This window comes from Halichoerus grypus, chromosome 6, assembly GCF_964656455.1.
Source record: "Halichoerus grypus chromosome 6, mHalGry1.hap1.1, whole genome shotgun sequence".
Classification (NCBI taxonomy): Eukaryota; Metazoa; Chordata; class Mammalia; order Carnivora; family Phocidae; genus Halichoerus; species Halichoerus grypus.
Genome location: NC_135717.1, coordinates 153,444,160 through 153,470,775, shown reverse-complemented (window position 1 = coordinate 153,470,775; position 26,616 = coordinate 153,444,160). Strand labels below are relative to the sequence as shown.

Here is a 26,616-nt window from a genome sequence, read left to right as displayed (position 1 = left end):
ATAGAGAGAGAGAGTGAGAGCAGGAACACAAGCAGGGGGAGTGGGAGAGGGAGAAGCAGGCCTCCCGCCGAGCAGGGAGCCCAATGTGGGACTCGATCCCAGGACCCTGGGATCATGACCTGAGCCGAAGGCAGACGCTTAACGACTGAGCCACCCAGGCACCCCCAGCTCTTTTTTTCACATACCATGTTACCAGACTGCTTTTCTCTAGAGCTCTTGGGGTTTCTTCTTTTTTTTTTTTAATTTTTTATTGTTATGTTAATCACCATACATAACATCATTAGTTTTTGATGTAGTGTTCCATGATTCATTGTTTGTGCATAACACCCAGTGCTCCATGCAGAACGTGCCCTCTTTAATACCCATCACCAGGCTAACCCATCCCCCCACCCCCCTCCCCTCTAGAACCCTCAAGTTTATTTTTCAGAGTCCATAGTCTCTCATGGTTCGTCCCCCCCTCTGATTCCCCCCTTCATTCTTCCCCTCCTGCTTTTTTTTTTTTTTGCCTTAACATATATTGCATTATTTGTTTCAGAGGTACAGATCTGTGATTCAACAGTCTTGCACAATTCACAGCGCTCACCATAGCACGTACCCTCCCCAATGTCTATCACCCAGCCACCCCATCCCTCCCACCCCACCCCCCATTCCAGCAACCCTCAGTTTGTTTCCTGAGATTAAGAATTCCTCATATCAGTGAGGTCATATGATACATGTCTTTCTCTGATTGACTTATTTCGCTCAGCATAACAGCCTCCAGTTCCATCCACGTCGTTGCAAATGGCAAGATCTCATTCCTTTTGATGGCTGCATAATATTCCATTGTATATATATACCACATCATCTTTATCCATTCATCTGTCGATGGACATCTTGGCTCTTTCCAGAGTTTGGCTATTGTGGACATTGCTGCTATAAACATCAGGGTGCACGTACCCCTTCGGATCCCTACATTTGTATCTTTGGGGTAAATACCCAGTAGTGCAATTGCTGGATCGTATGGTGAGCTCTTGGGGTTTCTAATGTTTAGTCAGTCTACTGAGTGTCTTTGAATTGTGTGATGTAGGTGAATTAATTTTTTTCCTAATTTTTAATTTAAATATATCACCAGCCCTTTTTTTGGTCACTGTTACTTTTTATCACATTTTGGAGCAGATTTTAAGTTAGTTACGGGAAGGGTCATTCTGAGGACATTTTCTGGAAATGGACTCTCAGTGTTGCCCTAGGTTCATTGTAAAAGGAATCATGTGAAGAAATGAGACAGAAAGGGTAAGAAGATAAATTGGTTTTATAAATTTAGTAAATACAGATTTGAAAGAATTTTTAGTGATCCCGGGGATTTTATTTTTTCCCTGCAAGGGCTGTAGGGTATACTTTGCCAGTGGAGAGTCGTTTAAACGCAACATAAGCATACACCTAGGTTTCAAATGGATTGCTAAGAGAATCCAGAAAAGTAAGAGATGGATGTCTCTTTCAGTTTGTCCCACCTGGGCAACCAGCCCCCTCGCTCTCTGAAGATGTTTGGTTGAGCGATTAATAGAGCCCCAAAGAAGAGAAGCCGGCATGCCAGGAAGTGTCTGCATCCTGCTGTCCTTGGATTTGCCAGAATTCCAGGCTTTTCTCTTCCCTGAGGCATTCACACTCTTTCCAGTGCCCATTGCCATATGCAGAGTAACCTTTAAACCTTCCTGTGCTGGGGGTGGGGGTTCTTTGTTGCCTTTGTTCTGGAGTTCTTCATGGTTTAAACTGGTTTTCCTCCCTTTCCTTCCTTCCAAAGGAGCTTTCTACCAGTAGAACAAGCAGGATATTTGGAATTAGTCTGGGTTTGAATCCTGGCTTATCACTTAGGAAGTTTTACTTCACCTCTCCCAGCCTCAATTTGATCATCTGTACAATGGGAGATTATCCATCTCCTAAGAGTTTGAATTTGAAATGTTATAACATGTGCAAAGCAGTGTATACTCCTGATGCATCATAGGTGCTCAGGAGCTGCCTAAGGCTTCATTAGCTCCCCTTTGCTTTATGAAATAAAGTCCAAGCCCCTTAGATCGAAACCCAGGTCCTGGGCCCTTTGTGACGGGCCCTCTCCCCTTGCCCTCCATGCCAGCCCCATCACTTCCTGTCCTTACTGCAGACTCCGGCCACATCACCAGGTTGCTTCTCACCTCTATGCTTTACTGACCCTTTGCTCATCTAACGTTCCGTTCAGTGTTTAAGACTCAGCTCAGCAAAAGAACCCAGAACAAAAGCCAACATAGAGATGATTGTGTTTTTGACTAGAAAGAGGCATGAGGGAACATTCTTGACGTGGAGTGGAGCAGAGCGGAGTGTTGGGGTTTGGAGCTGACAGAAAGAATTCTTGAGACTTCTTTGGTGTAAAAAGGTGGTTTTATTAAATAAAGCACAGGGACAGGACCCGTGGGCAGAAAGAATTGCACTGGGGTTGTGAGGAGTGACTGATCATATAAGATTTTCTGTCCTATGGAGGGGACGGTGATGTTAGGGCTCCAGGAAATTGAGTCTCTAGGTTTTTGGAGAGTGCTTTTTTCTTGTAAATTATGAAGAGCCTTGCAAACTAATGGAGACTCCTGTCCTGCATGCCTGTGATCTCTATCAGTTAACCACTTGTTTTTTCCTTCCCTTTGTTTGAGGGCAGCCAGGAGCACCTGAGGAATGTCACATATATCCCACCTGGGGAGGGGAGGTGGGGAGAGGGGGTTGTGGGTTGTCAGCTTGTGCTTTGCCCTCAGCTTGCCTTCTGCTCCCTCATCATTCTGGAACCATAGAAATGTTCTAAGACTTATTTTTGATAGTGACTATACAAATTTATGTAATTGTCGAAACTTCACAAACTGAATACTTAACATCTGTGCATTTTGTTGTATGTTAATAATACCTTTAAAAGAGGGGGTGCTTGGGTGGCTCAGTTGTTAAGCGTCTGCCTTCAGCTCAGGGATCAAGCCCCACATCGGGCTCCCTGCTCAGCGGGAAGCCTGCTTCTCCCTCTCCCACTCCCCCTGCTTGTGTTCCTTCTCTCGCTGTGTCTTTCTCTGTCAAATAAATAAATAAATAAATAAATAAATAAATAAATAAAATAATAATACCTTAAAAAAAAAAAAAAGCATGGGCATCGTGCTCTCCAGATAGCTTTCCCTGGCCTGCTCTGGCTGGATTTAAGCCTCTCTATAGAGTCCCTAACTCCCTGCACACATCTCTGCCATTGCACTCAGCACATAAATATCTCCTCTTTATGCGTTTTGTGCTTCATTAGTCTGTAATCTCCTGGAAGGGCCCAAACTCTTGCTGTCTGTGTAACCTTGGGAAAAGTGCTTCATCTTAACCTGACTGGGCCTTAGTTTGCTCATCTTTAAATGGTGCTGCCTGGCTTTTCAGGGTGTCCTGTTGGCAACAACCAGAGAAGGCTGTGAACTGGCCATTCACCACTAGCCTCCAAGTCGCTGCAAGTTGCCAGTCCATCGGTCCTCAAATACAGAAGGGGAAAAAAGGATTGTTCCTGTTTATTATTTTTGTACATCCAACATTTGGAATAGTTTCTGGCCACAAATGTTTGGTGCCTTGATTAATATATATTAGCTCCCTGTCTTCTTCCTTCTGGTCCAATTTCTCATCTCTTCCCTTGGAGAGGGGATAGAAGGCAGGCAGATCCTAATGGGCTCAAAGCAGCGTTTGGGAAGTAAGACAATTGGTACTCAAGCAATATGGGATTTTAAACTTTTAAAATATTAATAAGGTGGAAGAAACCTGCCCACATCCTCTAAATTTATTGAAGCCTGAGGAATTCTCATAAACAACAACAGTGACATTGTTACTATTGTTACTATAACATCTGTTGAGGGCCTTAGAGTATTTTTCCCAGCATGGTGCCAGGCTCATTTGTAAGCACTCAGGGAATGGTTGCTGCGATTACAGCTCTCTTTTAATCTCTGTACTGTCTCTGGTAAAGTTATGAGCCCTGTTCACAGACGAGGAAACTGAGCCTCACATAAAGGGACGGGCCCTAGAGCACTGGGTACTGAGTGCTGAAGGCAGGTTGCGAATCGAGGTTGTCCTCCACCTCCAGGATCTTTCTGCTTCTTTAGTCTCTTTGGTTCCTCCTCATATCTTTCCCCTCGCCGAACCTGTTCACTTAACAGAGTCTTAAGGTGAGACAGGATTTCTGTTTTTGAACCAGCCCAAGGGGAGATTAATCTTAAATTCTGAGACATAATCTTAGGGCTTCTGCACAGCTGAGCCTCACGGGGTCAAACTAATTAGCCTGTCCTACAGGCACATTTAGAGGTAAAGGAAAAGTGCGAGCATGTTTCAACAAGCACTGTTTGGTTTTTTTTTTAAGATTTTATTTATTTATTTGAGAGAGAGTGTTCCTACGTGAGTGGGGGAAGGGACAGAAGGAGGGAGAGGGAGACAGGGAGAGGGAAGCTCAAGCAGACTCCCTGGTGAGTGTGGAGCCCAATGCAGGGCTCCATCTCACGACCCTGAGACCCTGAGACCCTGAGATCGTGACCCTGAGATACGTACGACCTGAGTGAAACCAGAGTCTGAGGCTTAACCAACGGAGCCACCTAGGTGCGCCTAAACAAGTATTTAACATCTCCACCTTCTAACATTAGATCCTATATGTATGTTTACACACACACACCCCTGATAAAGTATTTTAGTAGGTATTGATGGGAACAAAATACATGCGACTCACTTGCTTCAGATTCACTGAGAGCTTTTCACATTGATTTAGAAGATAATGCACAGTTTGAAACATTTCTAATTCCAGCAGCCAGCCAGCCCTGAAGAAACCCTAGTTTCTTGGCAGTTTGCAAATCGGTTATTAGTGTTGAACATTCTTATGCAGAAAACAAAAGTCGAGCAAACCTTTTGGTCTGATTGAGGAAAGCAAGACCTTTCTCCTGATTCTGGAGCAGGGGAGCTGGCCCAGGAGCCAGATCCTCAGGCAGGAGGAGGATTAATCATTTAGCACTTTCTGCTGTGACTACTCTGTGGCCGGCTCCAGTGGACTCCAAGCAAGTATGCAGATTAATAATTCATGCTGGCCATGGCTTTGACCTCTCCAAGCTGCCTCCTGAAGAGCAGGGAGCACCCAACCAGAGAGGGATATACCCTGGCCTAAGGTTAAACCTTTGTTTGGCTCATTCTAGGGCATTGGCTATTTCCTGCTCCGCTTGCGAATCCGTAGTGAGGTGCCCAAACCATCTGTCCCCAGGTGCAGAAGGCCAGCTCGGTGGGCTGTGCGGTAAGGTCATGGTCCTCCCACAGTCCAGATTCTGAAGTAGCCTCCACACAGCGGACAGGCTCAGCTGAGGTTGGCACTTCCTGTAACATGGGACACTGGTGATCCCTAGGAGCCTGGGCTTGGACGGATCATTTCCCCATCTTGGGCCTCAGCTTCTCAGCCTCCAAAACCAGACCCGTTGTCCTCGCCCTGCCCACTTCATGGGCAGGAAGTGAGAGCCCCGGGTAAGTGTTGACAGTTGAAAGCACATTTAAATGGAAGTTGTTTTCAAAAGGTCAAATACCATATCATTCCACTTACTGAAGTACCTCGGTTTATAAAATTCATGGAGATGGAAGGCAGCGTGGTGGTTGCCAGGGGCGGGGGGAGGCGGGAATGGGAGTTAGTGTTTGGTGGGTCCAGAGTTTCAGTTTGAGAAGATGAAGAAGTTCTGGAGAAGGGTGGTGATGCCTGCATAACATTAGGAATACACTTAACATCGCTGAACTGTAGACTTCAAGGTAGTCCAAATGGTAAATTTTATGTTTATTTCACCAGATTTTCATTTTATTTATTAAAATATTTTATTTGTTTATTAGAGCAAAAGCAGGGTAGGGGGAGGAAGGGCAGAGGGAGAGGGAGAAGCAGACTCCCCCCCGCTGAGCAGGGAGCCCGACACCAGGCTCGGTCCCAGGACCCTGGGATCATGAGCTGAAGGCAGCCGCTTACCCGGCTGTGCCACCCAGGCGTCCCTCACCACATTTTTAGAAAACAAGTTGTTTTGATGTTCCTACATCTGAGAGTCTTCACAAGCCAACCTTATCAGGTCTCCCTTGTCAGTCTTACACAGACCACCCGCCCCCCCAATGCGCTGGTTGAGTAGAGGTAACTTGAGATCACCGAGTGCACGGAGCCCTCACTCATGCCAGGCTCTGTGCCAGGCGCAGGATGTACAAAGACCAACGGGTGGGTGCCGCCAGTCTGGCGAGGGTGCATATGCCCAAGCAGAGCCTGCCAGCACTGCCGTACCCAGTGGCAGCGGCCGCGATGGGCTGGTCGGGTGCTCTTGTAACCCAACTCAAGGGGTTCACGCTTGGGGTGCATGAAATTGAACACAACCCAAAGAACGTTGAAAGCCAAGAACTTTTTATTACTTGTTACAGGTAAGGAGACAGGAAGATAGCTCTCAAAGCACTGTCTCTCCGTGGGGTTAGTACAGGAAGTTCCATTCAGTGTGTTGGGGGGCGGGGCCAGGGAGCTTGCCTGGGCAGTTCACGTTGCCTGGGCAGTTCACGTTGCCTGGGCAGTTCACGTCAACACGCTCGTGCCTACATCCCGTGCTCAAAAAAGGGGAAAGACTCCACCCACAGGAGGAGGTCGTAGTAGTATAATGAATGAAAGGTCACTCAGGACAACTCCGGAGGTGGGGCTTCTGCAGGTCCTCAGCCCCCGTCCGGCTCAAACTGGCTCCCATGGGGGGTGTCAGTGCGAAACACCTAGCTGGCCCTCTCCTTTCATTTTTTTAAAGATTTATTTATTTTAGAAAGAGAGCACGTGCGTGTTGGGGCAGGGGGGCGAGGGTCAGAGGGAGAGGGAGAAACTTAAGTAGACTCCGTGCTGAGCTGACCTGGGGCTTGGGGTTCGATCTCACCATCCTGAGATCACGACCTGAGCCGAAACCGAGAGTCAGGCGCTTAACTGACTGCGCCGCCCAGGTGCCCCTGCACCTCTCCTTTTCTGGCACTGTGAGTTCTAGAAAACAAAATACATCCTTTCTCTGCTTTTGTCCCTTCCCCTTGTCCCTTCTGCTGATAGCTTTCAGCCCTGTGATCTGAGTAGCTCCCCATGTATCCTAGCTGGCACTGGGGAGGGTGGGAAGGTTTCCCAGGGTCCCGGAGGGTGTGCTAGCGCCAGAATTGACCAGACCAGAGGCTGGCGGCAGCCACATTTGCCTTACAGCTCCACTTACTTGCATGCTTGCCGCATTTGCTGGCGCTCATCCTTCAGCTAGAGTGCACTCTTTCCCTTCTTTCCCCCTAAAAGCCTGATTCTTAAAGTGCCAGCCCAGATGCCACCTCCCTTCTGGAAGCGTTCCTTCAACCCAGCCAAAATTAATCTCTCCTCCGCCCGAACTCCCACAGCCCCCTCCTTATATCTCCATTTAGCACATATTTCATTTCTGTCAGGTAATACAGCCGTTTATATTCCTGTCTCTCTTGTTGGATATATATTGGGATTTTTATAGTTCCAAGTAAGAGAAACCAACTGGAGCCAGCCTTAGCATGAGAGTCATTTATCAGAATACTGCTGTCTTCCCAGACCAGGGTGGTTCCTGCTCTATTCCTGCTTCCTCTTCTCGGCCTGCTTCCCGGTCCATGTGGCAGATGGCACTTCAAGCTCCCAGGGGTGGTTTCTATGCTGCTTGGGTCTCTTGACCAGTTCAGTGTGGCTGGGGGAGCAGGATCACGTGCACCACCACTGGGGGTGTGCCACAGCCCATGTGTGCTGGGGAGAGGAGCCCTTGGGGGTGAGTCAGACCCCTCAGTCCTTCCAGCTTCCTCCCTGAGCTTCCCACCCTGTTCTCCGTCCCACCTCCTCTGTGGGTTTCTTCCTGCTTCTCTGGCCATTTCTTTATTTTCTTCTTTGTAGATGCTGTTTCTTTCATCCATTTCTGATATTACTAGTGTTCTCTGTGATTCCACTTATGCATCTTCCCATCTTGTTCATTTTCTTTAGATGATCTCAGTAAGTCCTATGACTTTGCTTGTTATCTGTTTGTACTCAGAGTGACTGCTCAGACCTGAGTGCCTGATCCCTATATTCTCATGTCCAGTGGTCATCTCCACGACATGTCCCACAGCACACAAAAAAGCCCGCATGTACCATCTGCCTGGCACCTCTCTGTGACACCCCCCTTCACCTGACCACCTGCATTCTCTGTCTCCATGCTTGCTATGACCAACCACCTCCTTGTCAAATCCGGGAGTCGCCTCAACATCTTCCGGTTCTGTTCTGCATAAATCCAGTCGGGCACCAGACCCTTTCCATTTTGCCTCCTCAGTACCTCTCAGATCTGTCCATTGTCATGGCCTTAATTCAGGCCTGCATAATTTCTTATTATCTTGTCACTGGTTTCCTTATGCTACCTTGCAGCTTGCTTCCCCATAGCACAGCCCAAGTAATCTTTTTTAAAATTTTTTTTAAGATTTATTTGAGAGAGCGAGAGAGAAAGAGAGCACACAAGCGGGGGGAGGGGGGAGGGCAGTGGGGAGAGGGAGAGGCAGACTCCTTTCTGAGCAGGGAGCCTAACATGGGGCTCGATCCCAGGACCCCAAGATCATGACCTGAGCCGAAACCAAGTGTTAGATGCTCAACTGACTGTGCCACCCAGGCGTCCCTGTAGACTACTCTTCAATCACAAAAGGGGAAAGGTGTCTATCTCTGTGGTGTCTATTTAAAAAGCTGCCACTGAGTACAAGAATTAAGTAATAACACTGTATCAGATATACCAGGCCCCTAGAAACCTACTTCTACCCCAAACCAAAAAAGACCTGAAGGTTCTGACAAGGTAGTTGGACATGCCCTAAGGTAAACCACATTAAATCCGTATTCCATATGAAATTTCTTGCATCTAAGGTGGAGGTTGGAGCTTATCTGTCTGACAGTTGGCAGAGCACCAACCCTGAATGACTAACTTTGCCTATATCTTGTAGGCTTTGCGTTGGTGGCTGAAACGGAACTTGGTCTGGGGCAGGGAAAGGACATGTTGGTGACAAAGAAGATGGGAAACATATGTTGAGTAAACAACCAGCAGCCTCTGCCATAGTCCTCATTTATTGTCTCAGGATGATCAATATTTTATGCTGCTCCACACCAGACTGCTTATTTCCTACTATCTGTCCTGAGATGCTAATTACAGAGAATTCTCCATCTTCATGGCCACAGTCTCCCAAGGTTCAAACTTTCATGTACAATCTCCTGTCTTGGACTATTCTATTAGGAATATTTGGTTGCAGATAATAGAAAAATTAAAGGACAGTGATTTAAGCAAATAGGAGTGTACTTCCCCCCCCCCCCCACATAGTATGAAATGTAGGGGTAGGCAGCTTTCATCCTCATGGTGACAACATGGTGGCTGCAGCTCCAGCCATCAGGTCTACATTCAAGGGGAGATGAAAGGTAGGAAAGAGATTCTTTTCGCCCATTTGGTCTCCTTTTATTAGGAATCAGAAACAGACTTTTCCTTAGATTTTATTCACCAGAACCACAATACATGGCCCCCTAGACTTCAAGGGAGGCTGGGGAAGAATATATTTAGCAGGGTATGTTAAAGTACTGAACAGAAATGCGGTTATGTTAACAAGGGAAAAAGGAGTGAGGATTAGTGTATTCACACCTAACAGGGTCTGGCATATATGGCATCAAATGTTTTTCTGTTACCATAGTTAACACATCATACTTACTATTGTTGAAATCCCTTTAGCATTGTTCTTTCGTCTCTTGAAATTCAAATGTGTTCTAATATGTTTGCAAAGTACTTTCTGCAGAATGCAGTTTTACATTGGAGAATCCTGGCTTTAAATGGGCAAAAAATAGGGTTAGGACCAGGGCCAGGGTTAGGTTTAAAAAAAAAATGGGCAAAGGGTATTGGTTGGACCAAGTGTTTTCTGGAAACCACGCTCCCAAATTCTATTAGTTTTTCTACTATCAAGCTATTTAATCAGAGATTCATAATATGTATGCAAATGTTGTTAATCTTCTGTTGATAATAACAGTGAGTCTGGATGCTCCATACTTGACCTAGGAGCATCAGAATGACTCAGTGTGTGCATGGGGACTTCATTCATATCTTCACTGCTTATATCAGTAATTCTTCATAATCATTTGGTTGTGGTATATAAGTTTGTTGGAATTAAACTTGAACAGCTCATAAATAGTATAATTAATTTTTGTTACACTTCAGTTCCAATTGCTAATTGATTTAAACCTACTGTTGTGTATTCTCTCTGTTCTTCATTTATTTCCTGGGTCACGACACTTACACTGTTGTTATTTTACTTCTCACATGACTGTACGACCTAGTTGGACAGTGTCGGGGAGGAAGAATTCTTGTCCTCTTCAAGGGCCTTCTAGCTGGACTAAGAATCAAATTGATGCCAGATTAACAGGAGAAAATAAAATGTAATAGTGTACGTACGGGGCATCTACACCAACATGGGAATTCCAAAGACAGGCAAAATGAGGTGTATGTGTCATCCTGAACTAAGGACAGGGGGGTTTATGGGTCTGGGACTTCAGAGGACAGGAATGCACTTCACGGGGCAATATGAAGAGCAGATGTTTGGTTATTAGATGTCTGCCCTGCCATACGGATGGGTCACTCAGATGAAATTTATCTCTACTAATGACCCTTATTCTGGGAAAGACCCTAATTTAGATTCTTCTATGTAGTTAAGAGAGGGGCAAAAGTTTTTTTGAGCCCATAGGGTTTCAGTTGCCTTCCGCTCAGAATAATCTTCATGCCAAAGTGGCCCTATTTGGGACAACCTGCCCTTGGCCCCTGCAACAGAAACCATATCTATCTTGTTTATCATCTGCTTGGCAGAGTGCTTGGCCCATAGTAGGTACCCAGTAAACATTGGTTAAATAATTTAATTACCAAATGACTCCCGACAATAATCGGTTACATATCAGGAGCAGAGGTAGTCCCAACAGACCTGCTAGTTCCTGTGTGCCAACCAATGTTTTATTGTTTTAATTTTTAATTTTTTTTGAGAGAGCACATATGGATGGGGGGAGGGGCAAAGGGAGATGGAGAGAAAGGATCCTGGTCATGAGATGGAGCCCTGCATTGGGCTTTGCACAGGGCGGGGACCCTGAGATCACGACCTGAGCTGAAATCAAGAGTCAGTCAGACGCTTAACCGACTGAGCCACCCAGGTGCCCCCAGTGTTTTATTTTAAAAGAAAAAGTAGAAGGGGCGTCTGGGTGGCTCAGTCAGTTGAGCGGCTGACTCTTGATTTCAGCTCAGGTCATGATCTCAGTGTCCTGGGATGGAGCCCTGCATCATTGAGCTCCGTGCTCAGTTCAGCGGGAAGGATTGTTTTGATCCTCTGTGTATTATATATAATATGTATCAATGTAGTATCTATAGAATATACATTACATCATGTATAATTGTATATAAACTTGGAACAGTGCCTGGCAAATGAATATTAATGAAATGTCAGCTGTTACAGTCCCTTCGCACCATTCTAAAAATCCCAAAGCTCTTAACAACCAAAATTTCTTCTTAACTTTGGCAGAAAATTCTGTCCTGATCAGAACTAAGTAGCTTGCAGAGCCTGACCTGAAGGGATGTGAGGACATTTTGAGGTTTTTGTTTAGCCACTTGGCGTGAATATTCACACGTTTTGCTACAGAAATAGTGTGGCAGATTATGGGGCGTTACCCCAGCTCCACTGGCAATATTACATAATATCCACTGTCAGATGAAAAGTTCTGAATTCTGAAATGCATCTGGGCCCAAGGTTTTAAGTGAGGGGTCGTGGCCCCATATTAATGTTTACCAGCCTGTGCCTGGATGAGTGGATTACAGGCTCTGCCCGAAGGAGCTTCAGAGCACTGAGTGGACTAATGTCAGCCACTTGTCAGGGGCTAGGTCGGAGGCAGCCTGGGGTCCAGGGAGCACTCAGGACAACCCTGAACTCTGTAGGGTGGGGAAGGCTGTGGGGGAAGGAAGGCCTCTCAGAGGCGACGCCTGAGGCGAGACCGAAAGAACCCAGCACCTCCTCTTGTCAAGCGTGTTGCAAGGGACTGAGGACCCGGTGGTGAGTTAAGCCAGCCTTATCACTGCCCAGAGGCCCCCTGTGTGTTGTAGAAGCAGCATCCCCTACTCAATAAATTGATTGCTGGTGGGATGAGGGGTGTTCTGGGTGCTGTGGGAGCCCGTAAGGAGGAGCCAGCCTTGTCTCTGGGGTCAGAGGAGGCCTCCCTGCCCCTGCTACGTGGAGACAGACCTGGAGAAGGAGTGAGGAGAAGGAAGCCCGGTGAAGAAGCTGCCAGTACACGGCGAGGGGCAGGAGGCTAGAGGAGGCCTGTCCCTTTCAAAACACAGAGAGAAGCCAGTGTGGCTGGAGGAGAGAGCTGGCAAACAGGTGGTGAGGGAGAAGAGGGTGGGCTGCCGGGCAAGGCCAGATTCCCCAAGGTGGCTCAGTGTAAATGGTCTGGTTTATGGTTGTTGCTCCAGTATTATTCTTAATAGCACTGTCTCTCACTCTCAGAACATCCCTGTTTTGACCACTAAAGTATATAGTCTACCCTACCTGAAGGCCAACTGAGGGAACTGAGAACTTATCCTTAGGGGAGTGGGAATCCACTGAAAGATTTTAAACAGTACACATTAAAAAAAGTTATTTGGGGTGATTTGGCCCACTTGGCTCTGCACAATAAAAAGATGTTTTGTTGGGGCGCCCGGCTGGCTCAGTCAGTGGAACAGGCAACTCTTAATCTTGGGGTTGTGAGTTCGGGCCCCACGTTGGGTGTAGAGCTTACTAAAAAAAAAAAAAAGTTTTGTCTTACTCTGCTGATGATTCTATTGATCCCAAGGGTTACAGGAATAGGTATCAGAGCTGGGAAAATAAACTAGAGTGCCGGTCAGCAGACTGACTTCTGCCATAGAATTCTGCTGCAGCGGAATTATTGGCTGGCCTCAGGGAGTACGTGTGCATAGAAATAGTGCCAGGATCTGATGCCCCTGTGAAATGTAAATGTTCTCTTTCCTTAGTCGAACTCTCAGGACTTCCTGTGTCGTCCAGACCACCCTCAGAAACAATTATAGGTCTGTCTTTGAAAATTCAGGAAGGGTGGTGGCCTTTGCTTTGCTTTCTCCCTGAGTCTGGGCCATGTGTGTGTTTGCCCGCATGTGGGCCCATCCAGGCGCCTAGCCTTTCCCGATTTGATTTTCTCTGTTGGTCAGAGTTAGCAGTTGGCCCAATGCTTCAGCCAAGAAAAGACAGGAAAATTCAGGAAAGCCCGAGATTCACGTTTTACATTTTGTGTAGGATGCTCTCAGTGCCTCAGAGAGACAGAGATTCACCCCCTTGGGAGTTTCTTTACTCTTAGTTCTTATTTCTGTCACATTTTGAGCTCTCCTGTCTGCTGCTGGGTAGGTGGAAAGATAAAAGCTGCATGACAGCTGGTAATCCCCTTCAGGCACCACAGTGGGATGGAGTTTAAGGAGGTTTAGCCATAAGCAGCAGACCAGCCCTCCGTGATAAGAAGGTACTGGGAGTGTTCGGAGCTGCTGAGGCTTCCGTGTGGGCTCGTGTCCTCAGCCCGATGGAGGCGGATGGTGGGGCAGGTGTAGACGGGAATCGGTTAACAGCGCTTCCCTGGGGCAAGCTGCCGGGGGACCCACAGCCTTGGCTCTTCCCCAGGTGAGGTCACCTCCGTCTGGTAAACCAAGAAATGGCACCCAGAGAGAATGGGTGACTTATCTCTAGGGGGCAGATGCACAGAAACACATATTTACACAACACACACATGCACACACACAGTATTAGAATACCGAAACGTATTACTTTACCCTCAAGTCAGATACTTTCAGACTTTGCCCAAAGACAAGCTAAGTTACAATTTGAAAGCCTAAAAAAGGCTTTTTGTCATTTTATCAACCAACCTCCCCCAGTGCATATTCCATCTAGGGCAAACTCCCCAAGTAGTCAGACTGTGAGAGCACCGTCATCTTAGAACGTCTCTCCTACAGCCCCTCAGGGGATGCTCACTTACTGGATAGTAAGGTTTTCACCTTGGGATCCCTGGCCATGCACCAGGAGTCTGAGAGCCCCACGGATGTGGGGTGTGGATGCACGTGTGTGTTTCTGTGGGGAAAGGATCCATAGCTTTCAGGAGATCATCACACATATGTGGAACATCCACAGCTGGCTCATAATTTGACACCTTTGACATGGTATTTTTAAATACTTGTGTAGCATATACTTGAGGGGATGACATGAGGGGTGCCTGGCTGGCTCAGTCTGTAGAGCATGAGACTCTGGATCTCAGGGTTGTGAGTTCAAGCCCCACGCTAGATGTAGAGATTATTTAAAATAAATAAATAAAATGTTTTAAAGGGTTGACATGAGAAGATGACCCTCAGTTGTTCCACGAAACTCAACTCTGATCCCCACTGGCATTCCCTGGTTGGTATGACAAAAGCCCTGCAGATAGCCACATCTGTCATTACCCCCACTCCCCATTTCCTTCTCTGGTATTGAAATGCTTCTTCATTAGATGAGAAATCATTCCTGCAAAAGAGAGGTATTTGTATTAATGAAGGCTGAGGTAGTGGGGCAGAGCTTGAGGGAACGGGCTTCTAGAGCTGGAGTTGTTGACCAAAGCCGTATTCTTCAGGGACATCTCCAGATGGTGTTATTTCTAAAAGCATCTTGTAAATGCTTTCAGCATTCCCAGCAGAGGAATAGCGTTGCACTTTATTAGCCAAGAGGGAGCAAACTTGGCATTCTAGGATAGGACTCAAGCTGTTTGTGAGGCGGCCATGCACACCCGCACTGTGGCAAACCCAAGCCAGGGCCGCGTGTGGGACTCTGCTCCCCGCTATGCCTGATGGGCCATGGGCTTTTGAACCCAGGCTGGCTTGAATTGGACATTTCATGCAGTGTTACTCTCGGGATCTGGCTCCATTTCCTTTTTCTCCTTGCTTTTTACAGATGAAGTGTTGGCACTCTCCCTACCTTTTCTCTCTGATTTTGGTCTGTTCATGTTTACACTACTGCAGTTTCAATAATAACATCTCTTAGTGGGGCTGACTTTCATATGAAAATAATACAGGGCCATAACAATTAAGCTTTAGTTGTCCCTTTTGATTTAGTTTTCTTTGAAATCTTAGAGTATTCTCATTAAGAGCTGTGCCTACGAGAGGCTCTCACTTTCACATTGTGTCAGTGATAATATTTAGACTTTCCATGAGCATGTATGGTTTTTATGTTTGGCCCGTATGAATGTAATTAAATCAGTACTCAGAACACCTAGTTCTCAACACTGGCTCCAGCACTTGGATCCGTCTGTGTGATGGAGAGTAGAGGCAAGTTTCCTAGTCAGGGATTGATGGATTGCAATGGGCCAGGTAGTAAGTACTTTAGGGTTTGTGGGCATATGGTCTCGGCCTCAGCTCTCCAACTCTGCGGTTCTAGTGCAGATGTAGCCGTAGATAATATATAAATGAATGGAGGTGGCTGTGTGCCAATCAAACTTTATTATAGGCACTGAAATATGAATTTCACAAAATTTTCGCATGTCACAAAGTATTATTCCTCTTTCAATTTTTCTTTCGACTGTTTGGAAATGTAAAAACCATTCTTAGCTCCTGAATCATACAAAAACAGGTGGTGGGTTGGATATGGCTGATCCCTGGTCTTTATTAACTTAGCACAAAACCAGGCTAGAATGACAGAAATCAGTCATTGTTTGCTTCTGGGGGTGAGGTGGGGATTTACTCAGAGGGACCAGCAGGTAGTTTTCTGGGGTTATGGCAATGTTCTGTGCCTTGTGAAGGGTATGGATTATAGAAGTGAACACATTTGTCAAAATTGATCCAAGGTATATTTAAGATCTGAACATTTGTGTATAAATTATACTTCAATAAAAATAAAAGGAACAAATGTTGCATAACAACCACAACATCTCAGGGGCACATGGTAGACGATAAGCATTATTTCTCATTCACACGTCCGCGGGTCCGCTGGAGCGGCTCTGCCCATCCATGCCTTTGTTCCAGGTGGGCTGGGCTCCAGGCAGGCTGGGCTAGTTCTCTGGTGATGGCAGAAGCACAGGACAGCGAAGTGGACAGTGCACGTGCTTTTCAGTCCTCCACTTGTCATGTTGCTTGAACACAGCCTGACTGCAAGTGTCTACAGATCCTAATTTAAGAAAATATGACTGAAATGCAAAAGAGCTGCATCCCTTATGTACAAAACCTGCCAAATCTCAATTTTTGAAAGTACTGCAAATGTTGCAAGACAGCAGGACATACACATATGAAATAAGAGAAGAGCATAACAGGACTGAAAATAAGCGAGTGCCAAAATATGTCTCCGGATAAAAATAGGTTTCTGGCAGATCAGAAAGGGCAAGTCCACTGTTGTCCCCACAACGGTGATGACACCTGAATGGTGCTGCCTCTGCCCATCCGCCCATTTAGGGATGCTTTCACTCCACACCAGCACTTGTATCTCCCTGAATGAGCTCCTCCTGTCCATGGCTTCAACAGCCCCCTTTGGCTGCAGCCTAACCTCTCTCTGGGACTCGAGACCCTCATTTCCGTCTGTCTGCTGTATCTTCAAGATACCATGAATGCCTCTGAACCTGAACTCACAAACTGATCCTTCATGTTCCTATTTCAGTGCAACAGAACCATTATCAAGCCAGGCGCCCAAACTCTTCACTCTCTTTCATCCCCAAATCCAAGCACTGGCTCTATCTGATTGACCCTTCCCCCTAAATATTTCACAAATTCTGCATGTTCCCACGGTCCTGTTTCACTGTCTTGTCAGGATCCACCAGAACCACTGCAGTGGCTTGTATGCTGGTCTCCTGGCATTGAGCCTCACCAGCACTGACCCTCCCTCCACCGATCTTGCCGCTGTCTCTCGCACGTATGTGTGTGTGCGCGTCTGCTGATCAGCAGTGGCTTCAGAAAAGGGCTGCTGGGGTCTCCAGTGGGCGGGAGGCTCACTTTTTAGTATGTGTCTCTTTATGGTGTTAGGCTGCCTTACCATAAGTATGTGTTTTTCATTTTGGAATACAGTAATTATAAAAAGAAACATTAGGAGAATTGGTGGCTGGTCCTTATGATCCACTGGAAACAGAGAATGAAGAAGGAAGAATCAGATGATTTTGAAATGTGAAGCCTGAATTATTGGGAGGTGGTGGTGTTTTTGGAGCTAACCAGTATATTGATATTCTGTAGTTACAAATCATCTTCCAGCTCATGGGCCCCAAGCTTTACCAGGCAACATAGGGCTGCTCGGATTCTGAAATCCCACGGCTTCTCCTGAGCAGCCCGTAGTTGCATCCAGCATAATCAATAAAAGCTGGCGCGGTAGAGCGTTAATAGAGCTGGTGCACCAGGCTTTGGCATCATGAATCCTGACTAACACATACTTACTTTGTAAATTTGAGCAAGTCACTGGACTTCTTGGAACTCTACTTCTCTTCTTTGTGAAATGAGAAGTATTCTCAGTGCCCCCCTCCATGACAGTATTTGGGGGTTGAATGAGATATTTCATGTAAAGTTCTTACTATAGTGTCTAGTTCATATTATACTCTTCATAAATGCTGCAATTTTAGTCACCAAGCTGTGTCCAAGAAGTTGTTTTCCTCTTTTTATTTGAAAATCTCCATTGCACAGGAGGCCAAGTTTTTGGTGGCTGCGTCACGATGGCAAGTCATACCAAGAGTCAACTATAATTAATCCCTCTGAGTCTTCCTTACGTATTACATTGTTCCTATTTTTCTCACCCTATCCCCTCACTCTACCTCTGCCCTGTCCCCCGCCCCCCCCCGCCAAATATTTTGTAACCTTTACAGTTGTCTTTATTACATTTTTTTCTTGTTTAGTCTTATCCTGAGAACTGATCTAGGGTGAACCATGTTGATGAGTTTACATAAACCTATGGATTATAAAACCCGAATGGGTTATAAAGGTATGTTATGGGGAAACCACTACCATTTCAAAGTCATATAATTCATTCCATTCAACAAATACTAAGTTGCTACATGTGTCAGTCACTGTTCTAGGTGGTACAGTGAGCAAGACAGACAAGGAATCTCCTCCCAGAATTTGTTTATAAGGAGAATGTAAGTCAATGAGATGATCTCGGATGACATTTGAGCTCTCAAGAATTGGGGAAGAATGCTCCAGGTGGAGGTAAGAAGAGGGTGAAGACCCGAGATGAGAGCAGGTGTAGCATTTGAAGAGACAGACCATAGACAAGTATAGAAGGAGAATGGAAGAGAGGGGAGAGGGAGATGGGAGGCAGGAGGAGAGAGCTGGGCAAGGCTGGCTCCTGTAGGGAGGGGAGGCCATGGTAAGGAGCTGTTCTTTGTGTTGTGTTTTGATTTTGATTTTGTCGTAGGCTGAATAAAGATGCCCTCAAAATGGCTGTGCCCTGTTCTTAGAACCGGTAAATATGTTACCTTCCATGGTAAAAGGGACTTGGCAGATGTGATTAAGATCTTGAAATGGGGCAGTTATCCTGGATTGCCCAGTGCCCAGTGTCATCACAAAGGTCCTTGTAAAAGGAAGGCAGGAGGCTTAGAGTCAGAGAAATGAAGAAGGGACCACAAGCCAAGGAATGCAAGCAGCCTCGAGAAGCTAAAAAAATGAAGGAAACAGATTCTTCTCTGAAGCCTCCAGAAGGAGCACAGCCCTACCAACACCTTGATTTTAAGACTTCTGATCTTGGGGCACCTGGGTGGCTCAGTCGTTTGGGTGTCTGTCTTCGGCTCAGGTCATGATCCTGGAGTCCTGGGATTGAGCCTCACACTGGGCTCCCTGCTCAGCACAGAGTCTGCTTCTCCTTCTCCCTCTGCCTCTCCCCCGCACCTGCTTGTTCTCTCTCTCAAATAAAAAATAAAATCTTCCAGGGGCGCCTGGGTGGCTCAGTTGTTAAGTGTCTGCCTTCGGCTCAGGTCATGATCCTGGGGTCCTGGGATCGAGCCCCGCGTCGGGCTCCCTGCTCTGCGGGAAGCCTGCTTCTCCCTCTCTCACTTCCCCTGCTTGTGTTCCCAATCTCACTGTGTCTCTCTCTGTCAAATAAATAAATAAAATCTTAAAAAAAAAAAAAAAAAAAAAAAATCTTCCAAAAAAAAAAAAAAAAGACTTCTGATCTCCAGAACTGTAAGAGATTACGTGTGTATTGTTTAAACTCACTGAATGGTGGTAATTTGTCATAGCAGTGGTAGAAAACTAGTACAGGTTTCTAATTCCAAAATGCAGTGGGAAGCTATTGGAGGGTTTTAAGTGGGGAAGTGATAGAATTGTATTTAGTTTTTAAAAGAATGGGTTGTTGGGAGGCATGAGGGGCAGTAGGGAGCCCAGGTAGGAGGCGGTGGCAGAAATCTCAGGAGAGACATAACAGAGGTCTGGATTAAGGTGGTGGCTGCCAGGTGGAGAAGAATGAACAGATTTTGGGTACAGAGCCCATAGGAATTGCTGATGGCATGGTTGTGGAGACATGGAAAAAAAGAAATCAAGAATGTTGCTGAATTGGGGTGTTTGCAGTTGGATGCCATTTATTGAAATGGGGGAAGACAGGACAAGGAATAGATTTGGGGGGAAGTTGTATGTTCTATTTTGGACATGTTAAGACTTAAGATGCCTAGTAGACACGCAAGTCTGTGTGGAATAAGCAGATGAATCCAACAGTGGAGGTCTCAGAAGAGAGAGCATCTACATGTCCCCTCACCCCAGACAGTGCTTGCCCTCCCAGAGCTTCTCTCGTGCTGCTCTCCCCCACATGCTACCTGGCTGCCTGAACTTGACCCAGTGTGGCATTTCATTCCACATTTTCTATCTTTTGTCCTGGGATCATTTTTCATTGCTCATTCAGCTTACACTGAGTAGGCAATTCACAGAGGCTACTGAGGCCCTGTATGTTTGATAACTAGAGAGTAATGAAAAACAATTTAGATTAATTTGTGCCCCAAATGTGTACAGTTATTTAGTGTTTTTTCAGAGAGCTAAATGGATTTCGTGAATTTTAATTGATGTTTAACTTTTAATTGTGTTCGTGTGGGGTGGCCAGTTGGAACTCTGCCTGATAAGACTGATGAGTGTATGCACATTTGCATACAGCACGTCTTTCAGGGCCAGGCAGGAAGAGGAAGCGTAGAGTAAGAGGAGGAAAAATACAGCAAGTGGATAATCTTGAAATGTATTTATTTTCAGAAAAATGAAAAATTGTCAAATATAAGTTTTGCTGTTATTTCCTCTCATTGGTGTTGGTTTTTTTTTAATAGAAAAATGAACTTGTATTAAGAGGAGCCAGGTTGTTATTTATAGTGGAAAGAATTCTTTTTTGAGAGAGAGAGAGAGAACACATGCGTGTGGCGTGGGGAGGGGAAGAGGGAGAGAATCTCAAGCAGACTCCGCTGAGCGCAGAGCCCCACCTGAGGTTCCGTCTCACAACCCTGAGATCATGACCTGAGCCGAAATCAAGAGTCGGACATTTAATCGACTGAGCCACTCAGGTGGAATGGAAAGAATTCTGAGTTGCATATGTATGTGGTTCAGATTGTGAGCCAGACCAACAAAATATTGTTTGCTGAACATGTTTTCTCTGTGAAGTACTTTGCTAAGCACTGAAGGGGGGCATAGTAATTGGGATGCTTTTTGGCCACCTCGCTGGCTCAAGCAATAAAGAAATTTGTTGTCTTAGATAAGAGGTGGGGCGGCCTCCAGCCACAGTATGTCTAGTTTCCACTCTCCTCTGTGGTCCTCATGGCTGTGCCCTCCCGGTTTTGATGGCTTCATCTTTGGGTCGGGAGCAAGAGGCTGCAGTGGTTCACATCCAGATCCGATAACGTCCAACGGAAACGAGAAGGTTGTCTCTTCCTTATGTGTCTTCAATGTGAAACAGTCTTTCCCTAGAAGCCCCTCAGCCGACTTTTCTTACATCCCATGCGCCAGGATTGAGCCACATGTCCATTTGTAAACCAGTCACTTGCCGAGGAAATGGAATTACCAGGGTTGGCAACTACTGCTCCGTCACTCGCGTTTCAAGTCTTATTGGCACAAGCCGCACCCACTAATTTACATACGGCAGGCGGCTGACACCCACTCATTTACATACGGCAGGCGGCCGTTTCCCACTGCAGCATCCTGGTTGGGTAATCGGTCGCAAAGCAGATAGTCTTGCCTGCAAAGCAGATAGTCTTGCCTGCAAAGCAGATAGTCTTGCCTGCAAAGCCTGAAATACTTACTCCCGCCCTTTTATAGAAAAAGGGCCGATCCTTGGCTTAGACAAATCATCTGGGCAGTATGGGTGTTGGGAGAGTCGGGTACAGCAGCCACTCTAAATACAAAAGAGGTATAGGGTGTGATCCTGTTTCCTCAAAGAGCTTACTGGGGGAAATTTTAAAGCATTAAAATAGCTACAACTCCTGGTGATGGTTTAATACTCAAATGAAAGATGTCCCATAGATGCTTATAATTGGAAGCTATCATTCCTTTCATTACAAAGTTGGGAAAAACAAGAAACAGCTTCATGGCAGTTCATATGGAAAAAGAACCCGTCAGAGGGATTTAACTGATGCTGTAATTGGCCAGTCCTTGCCGCACAGCATGTGTACAGCTGGGAGTAAACTGGGTCTCACTCTGGGCCGAGTCTGGGGAGAATGATAGATTGGATTGGAGGTAGGGACAGGAGGTCAGTGGCCAGAGGGAGTTGTACCCGAAGGAGTGACCTGTGACTGGATTTTGAGGTGTCCAAGCCATAAGGGCCAGAGCTCCCTCAAGGTGAAGAAAATTGGTATCAGAGACAGTAGATGAGAAGGGCTGGTAGGAAGTAGGTAGAGGTTCAAGATTAGATTCCAATCCCCTGTGAGAGCTGAGGGGAGCCCAGCTCTCGGGGCTCTGGGAGGAAGCGCTAAGCCCTTCAACAAGGCCAAGGAGGGGGGCTACATTGAAGAAGGTACCAGGGTTAGGGATGCTGTCTTTGGACACTGCCAAAATATTCTCCATCCCCTTCTTTCTTCCTGTGTGTGCCTAGGACAGATTACTTGACATTTCTGAGGCTTGTGTTTTGGGCATCTTTTCAGTGGGGATAGTAATAAAATCTGTTTCCCACAATCATTGGGAGAATTAAATGTAGTTTGTGAAATCTTAGTGCAGTTCCTGAATTGTATGGTGGAAGTTCTGTTGGGCACCTTAGGCTCTATTTCCAGATGGGAAGCTGTTAGGGATGTCAGGCAGCAGCTCTGAATCTGCCTGTGCATCATGATCAATCACGTCGGGAGTTTTTTAAAGATTTTTTTTTTTCTTTGAGAGAGAGAGAGCACAAGCTTGGGTGGGGAGCGGGGAGGAGGGGCAGAGGGAGAGGGAGAAGCAGAAGCAGGCTCTCTGCTGAGCAGGGAGCCCGACACGGGGCTCAATCCCAGGACCCTGAGATCATGGCTTGAGCCGAAGGCAGAGGCTTAATTGACTGAACCACCCAGGTGCCCCACTTCAGGAGCTTAACAAACAAACAATGATTTCTAAAGGGATATCCAGATCAATTGAATCGAATCTCTGGAGTTAGAACAAGGCATTGACAGTTCTTAGAGGCCTCCAGATGATTCTAATGTGCAGCCATCATTGAGAGCTTTTGTCTGTATTATCAATCCTGGTTGTTGCTGGCTCAGGGCCCTCACGGAATCTGCAGGTGGTCAGCTCTCTGGAGACAGCTGGGTAGGGCTGTGCCTAGTGGAGACTGACCCTCAACTTTGAGCTTGAGATGAACCAACAGAGAAGGGAAGCTGCTGAAAAACCCACAGCTGCTTGAAAAGAAGCACTGCATTGAAGAACAGGCCACCTAAACTCTGAGCTGATCAAGGCCCATCTGAAGTTGCAGTCCACCTCAGGAGATAAACAGATGAGAGTGGACCCAGTCCTTTCCAGGCCTTTGGGCTGAGCTGGGCAGAGTGGCAGTGTCAGCCCGAGCATCATTGTCTGCTGGAGCAGATCCCAGGCACAAGATGTTTGCCAGAAATTTGCCTGAGGAGAACACAGTGTGGAGGGGAGAAGATACTTCAGGTTCAGGAGTGGAGCAAGGGATGGAGAGCTGAGTTTCCGTGAGCACTTCCTCAGGCTGCTGAGACACAAACATTGAAAGGTACTAATAGCACTGAATGACAGATAGCAAGTGCATGTGTTGTTAGAAGGCACTTGAGAAATAAATCCCACAGACACTGAGCAGTTGGCACCTGTCCCTGGGTCAAGGGCATAGTCTTTTTTTTTTTTTTTAAGATGTTTATTTATTTATTTGACAGAGAGAGAGTCCAAGCGGGGGGATTGGCAGGCAGAGGGAGCGGGAGAAGCAGGCTCCCAGCTGAGCAGGGAGCCCGATACGGGGCTCGATCCCAGGACCCTGGGATCATGACCTGAGTTGAAGGCAGATCCTTAACGTACTGAGCCACCCATGCGCCCTCAAGGGAATATTCTTAAAGCCTCAACAGAGTGCCAGGTGGAAGGGGAGACGGATGATAAAAGGAACAGAGATCATGACCAGTGAGCAATAGAGGAAGAACTGAGGACAGCTGAGCAGGATGGGAGCCCTCAGAAGATAGATGAAATACCAGCTTGTGGAAGGGTGTTTTGGACCACTGAGTAGACCTTACAGGGAATAAGACTTTTGTTCATAGTAAGAAATTATTTTAGCATCAGGAATTGAAATTAGAGTAAGATCGTATCGTGTGAGACGCTCAACTCCCTCGCTAGACGTAGCGCAGCTGACAGTGAGGAGGGGGTACTGGTGTGAGGTGGACTCTGGGCAGGATCCACGCAAGGGCCTCATGCTCCATTCTTACTTGAGCAGGCCCAGCTCAGCTTGTATTTCATACGGTGTTGGGGTGCATGGTAGGATTTTATTTTGTAAAAGGTTATTCACCCTCTTCCCCCCAAAAGTGTGAGAAACCTGGATTGTTATGATTCTTTGATTTTTGTTATAAGGAAAGAAACTGTGACAAATATTTGAACAACTGAATGCTACTTGTTTGCATAGCCAGCAAAGAAATCCAAACATTTGTATAAATAAGGACTATGCATTTTAATGCAGGTGGAGTGACTTGAGTCTGGAAGTTTACTTCTCTTGGTCTTGAACTTTGGGAAGCATCTTTGGGCATTCTGCCTTTAAACCTTTGATGCTAGTTTATATTCAACTCAACAGATGTTTTTGGTACTTACCAAATGTGAAGCATCATCTTGTACTTTGACTGTTGAAAATATCCCTCCCCAAACCTCTACCTACTAGAAATTAATCTCAGCATTGGCAGTATTTTCCACATTTAACAAGAGTCACAGGGGCGCCTGGGTGGCTCAGTTGGTTAAGCCTCTGACTTCGGTTCAAGTCATGATCTCAGGGTCCTGGGATTGAGCCCTGCATCAGGCTCCCCACTCAGTGGGGAGTCTGCTTGTCCCTTTCCCTCTGCTTCTCCCCATGCTTGTGGGCTCTCTGTCTCTCTCTCAAATAAATAAATAAAATCTTCAAAAAAAAAATAAAAACAGAGTCACAGCACAACAAATACAAACCGTGATGGCACTGGACACCTATTAGCTGCTTCCCCAACATGATTTCTCCCTTCTGTCTTCCCAATAGCCCCCATGTCCATATGGGGGTCTCCGTGTTTCTAGGGAAGCTGACTATACCTTGATCATGAAGTGGAGCATGCGTGTTGGGCTAAGTTGATTCATACATTATATCCCTCTTGCCACTTGGAGGTTAAAGGCAGTTACATGATCCAACCTGGACCAATGAGAGGGTATTTCAGGATTGTCACTGAGAAGGCTGGAACAAAGACATACTCTTTTTCTTGCTTGACTTGAGCAAGAAATTTGTGGTTCGAGAGCTGTAGGTAGTAGCTATCATGCAACTGTGATAAGGCTAGTTTCAGAATGAGCTGACACCAAGATAAACAGGGGAAGGGATAGAGAAAATCAGGTTCTGGTGACATCACCTAGCTGCTGGATTAAACTTTGCCTGGAGCCAAAACTACTCCTCTGGACTTGGCAAATATGTTAAGTTCCCCTTTATATTTAAGTCAGTTTGACTTAGGTCTTCTCTGACTTAGAACCAAAAGATTCCTTAGTGATCAATATGGTGGTTATTTTGGGGTGGTGGAGTTACAGGTTTCATTTTACCTATTAAACTGTATTTGCAATATTGTATATAGTTAGCATGGATTACTTTTGTAATGAAAAATAACAACAAAAAAGCCTATTAAGATACAATCATAGCACCTACATTGCCTGGAAGTTACTTATCTATTGTTAAAACAATACACATGTAATCTCTCACTAGGGCTAAACCAAGACACACTTACATAAACTAAGCTAATTTACGTGTTGATTCACATGGATCTCCTATGGTAGTGTTGATGACTTCTTGCATCACCATCTTTGTTACTATACTACTGATAATCCACTGGTTTTGTAAGTTTACTTTTTAAACAATCTTTGTATATTGGTATGCTCTTACCTAATTGCATTTTGGAGGACAGAGAAAGACCCGTGTAACGAAGCTGCACCTTTTACCACTGCTAACTTTTCTGTGTTTTGAGGAGTGAAGGAACTCAGTGCTGTGCTGTCAGCCATTTTTCCCCCTCTTCTGGACTTACTGAAAAAAAAACGTATTTGAGGTCAGTTTTATATTAATAGATATAGAAAACTTAAAATGTAAAAAATAAATTGCAAGAAAAAGTAAGATGGAGACTGATAGACTGAGATACTTAGAAGAGAGATATCATTCAGTCACTGTATGTGGACCTTATATGAAAACCAATTCAAACAAAATTTTTTTAAAAAACCTTAAGATTCATAAGAAATTTAAGCACTGGATATTTGTAGCGTGAGGGTGTTATTGTTGATTTTTTAGATAAAATGTATTGTTTTTATGTTTTTAAAGAAGAGTTTTTGTCTATTAGCAATACATACTGAAATATTTACAGATGAAATAGTATGGTATGTGGGATTTGCTCCAAAATAATACAGAAGAGAGGAAGTGAGGGGGGGTATTGAAACAAAATTGATCATGAATTGTTGATTACTGAGGCTGTGTAATGGGGTACATAGGGGTTTGTTAATCTGTTTTTTCTTTGATAAAAAGTTAATAGTAAAAGTCTGTACTTACTTTCCAGTGGTAATCAGTATTAGCAATTTGACATATATTTTTTTCCAGACATTTTTAATGTATAAATCACAGGACGAAAGAGGGGTAATGGAGAAGGTTTGGTTTTGGTTTTATTTAATTAAATGGGCTCATTACTTGTGTTGGTCTACAACTTTCTCTTTTGGGGCAGGAGCTTAATATAGCGTGGGTATTTTGCCATTTCACCTTATACTGGAGCAGCTGACGATGTTTCTTTCCCTGAAAGAGAACAAAATCTTCTGCTTTTGTACCAGTGCAGCTCTGCTGTGCAGAGGGGGATAATTTCAGCTTTTTCTGAGGAATGCCTGCGTCTGAAGCCTGAGGTTTCTGTGCGCTCTGACCAGAGCTTTAATTGGAACTCTTGGGCAGTTTTCACTTGCCTGATTATGAAGCTTTCCTGGCGTAGGCTCCCTGCGGGAAGCATTAGCCCTAACCTCCACAGGATTT

General features: G+C 45.6%; 1 protein-coding gene and 1 non-coding gene across 2 annotated transcripts in view; both read left to right on the top strand.

Moving 5' to 3' along the window:
• Nucleotides 1–26,616, top strand: part of TMCC3 (transmembrane and coiled-coil domain family 3) — a 243,496-nt gene that overhangs the window by 70,849 nt on the left and 146,031 nt on the right. The gene's annotated exons all lie outside the window — the stretch shown is intronic.
• Nucleotides 14,268–14,340, top strand: TRNAQ-CUG (transfer RNA glutamine (anticodon CUG)). The gene has a single exon. It is a non-coding gene; the product is annotated as a tRNA-Gln (tRNA).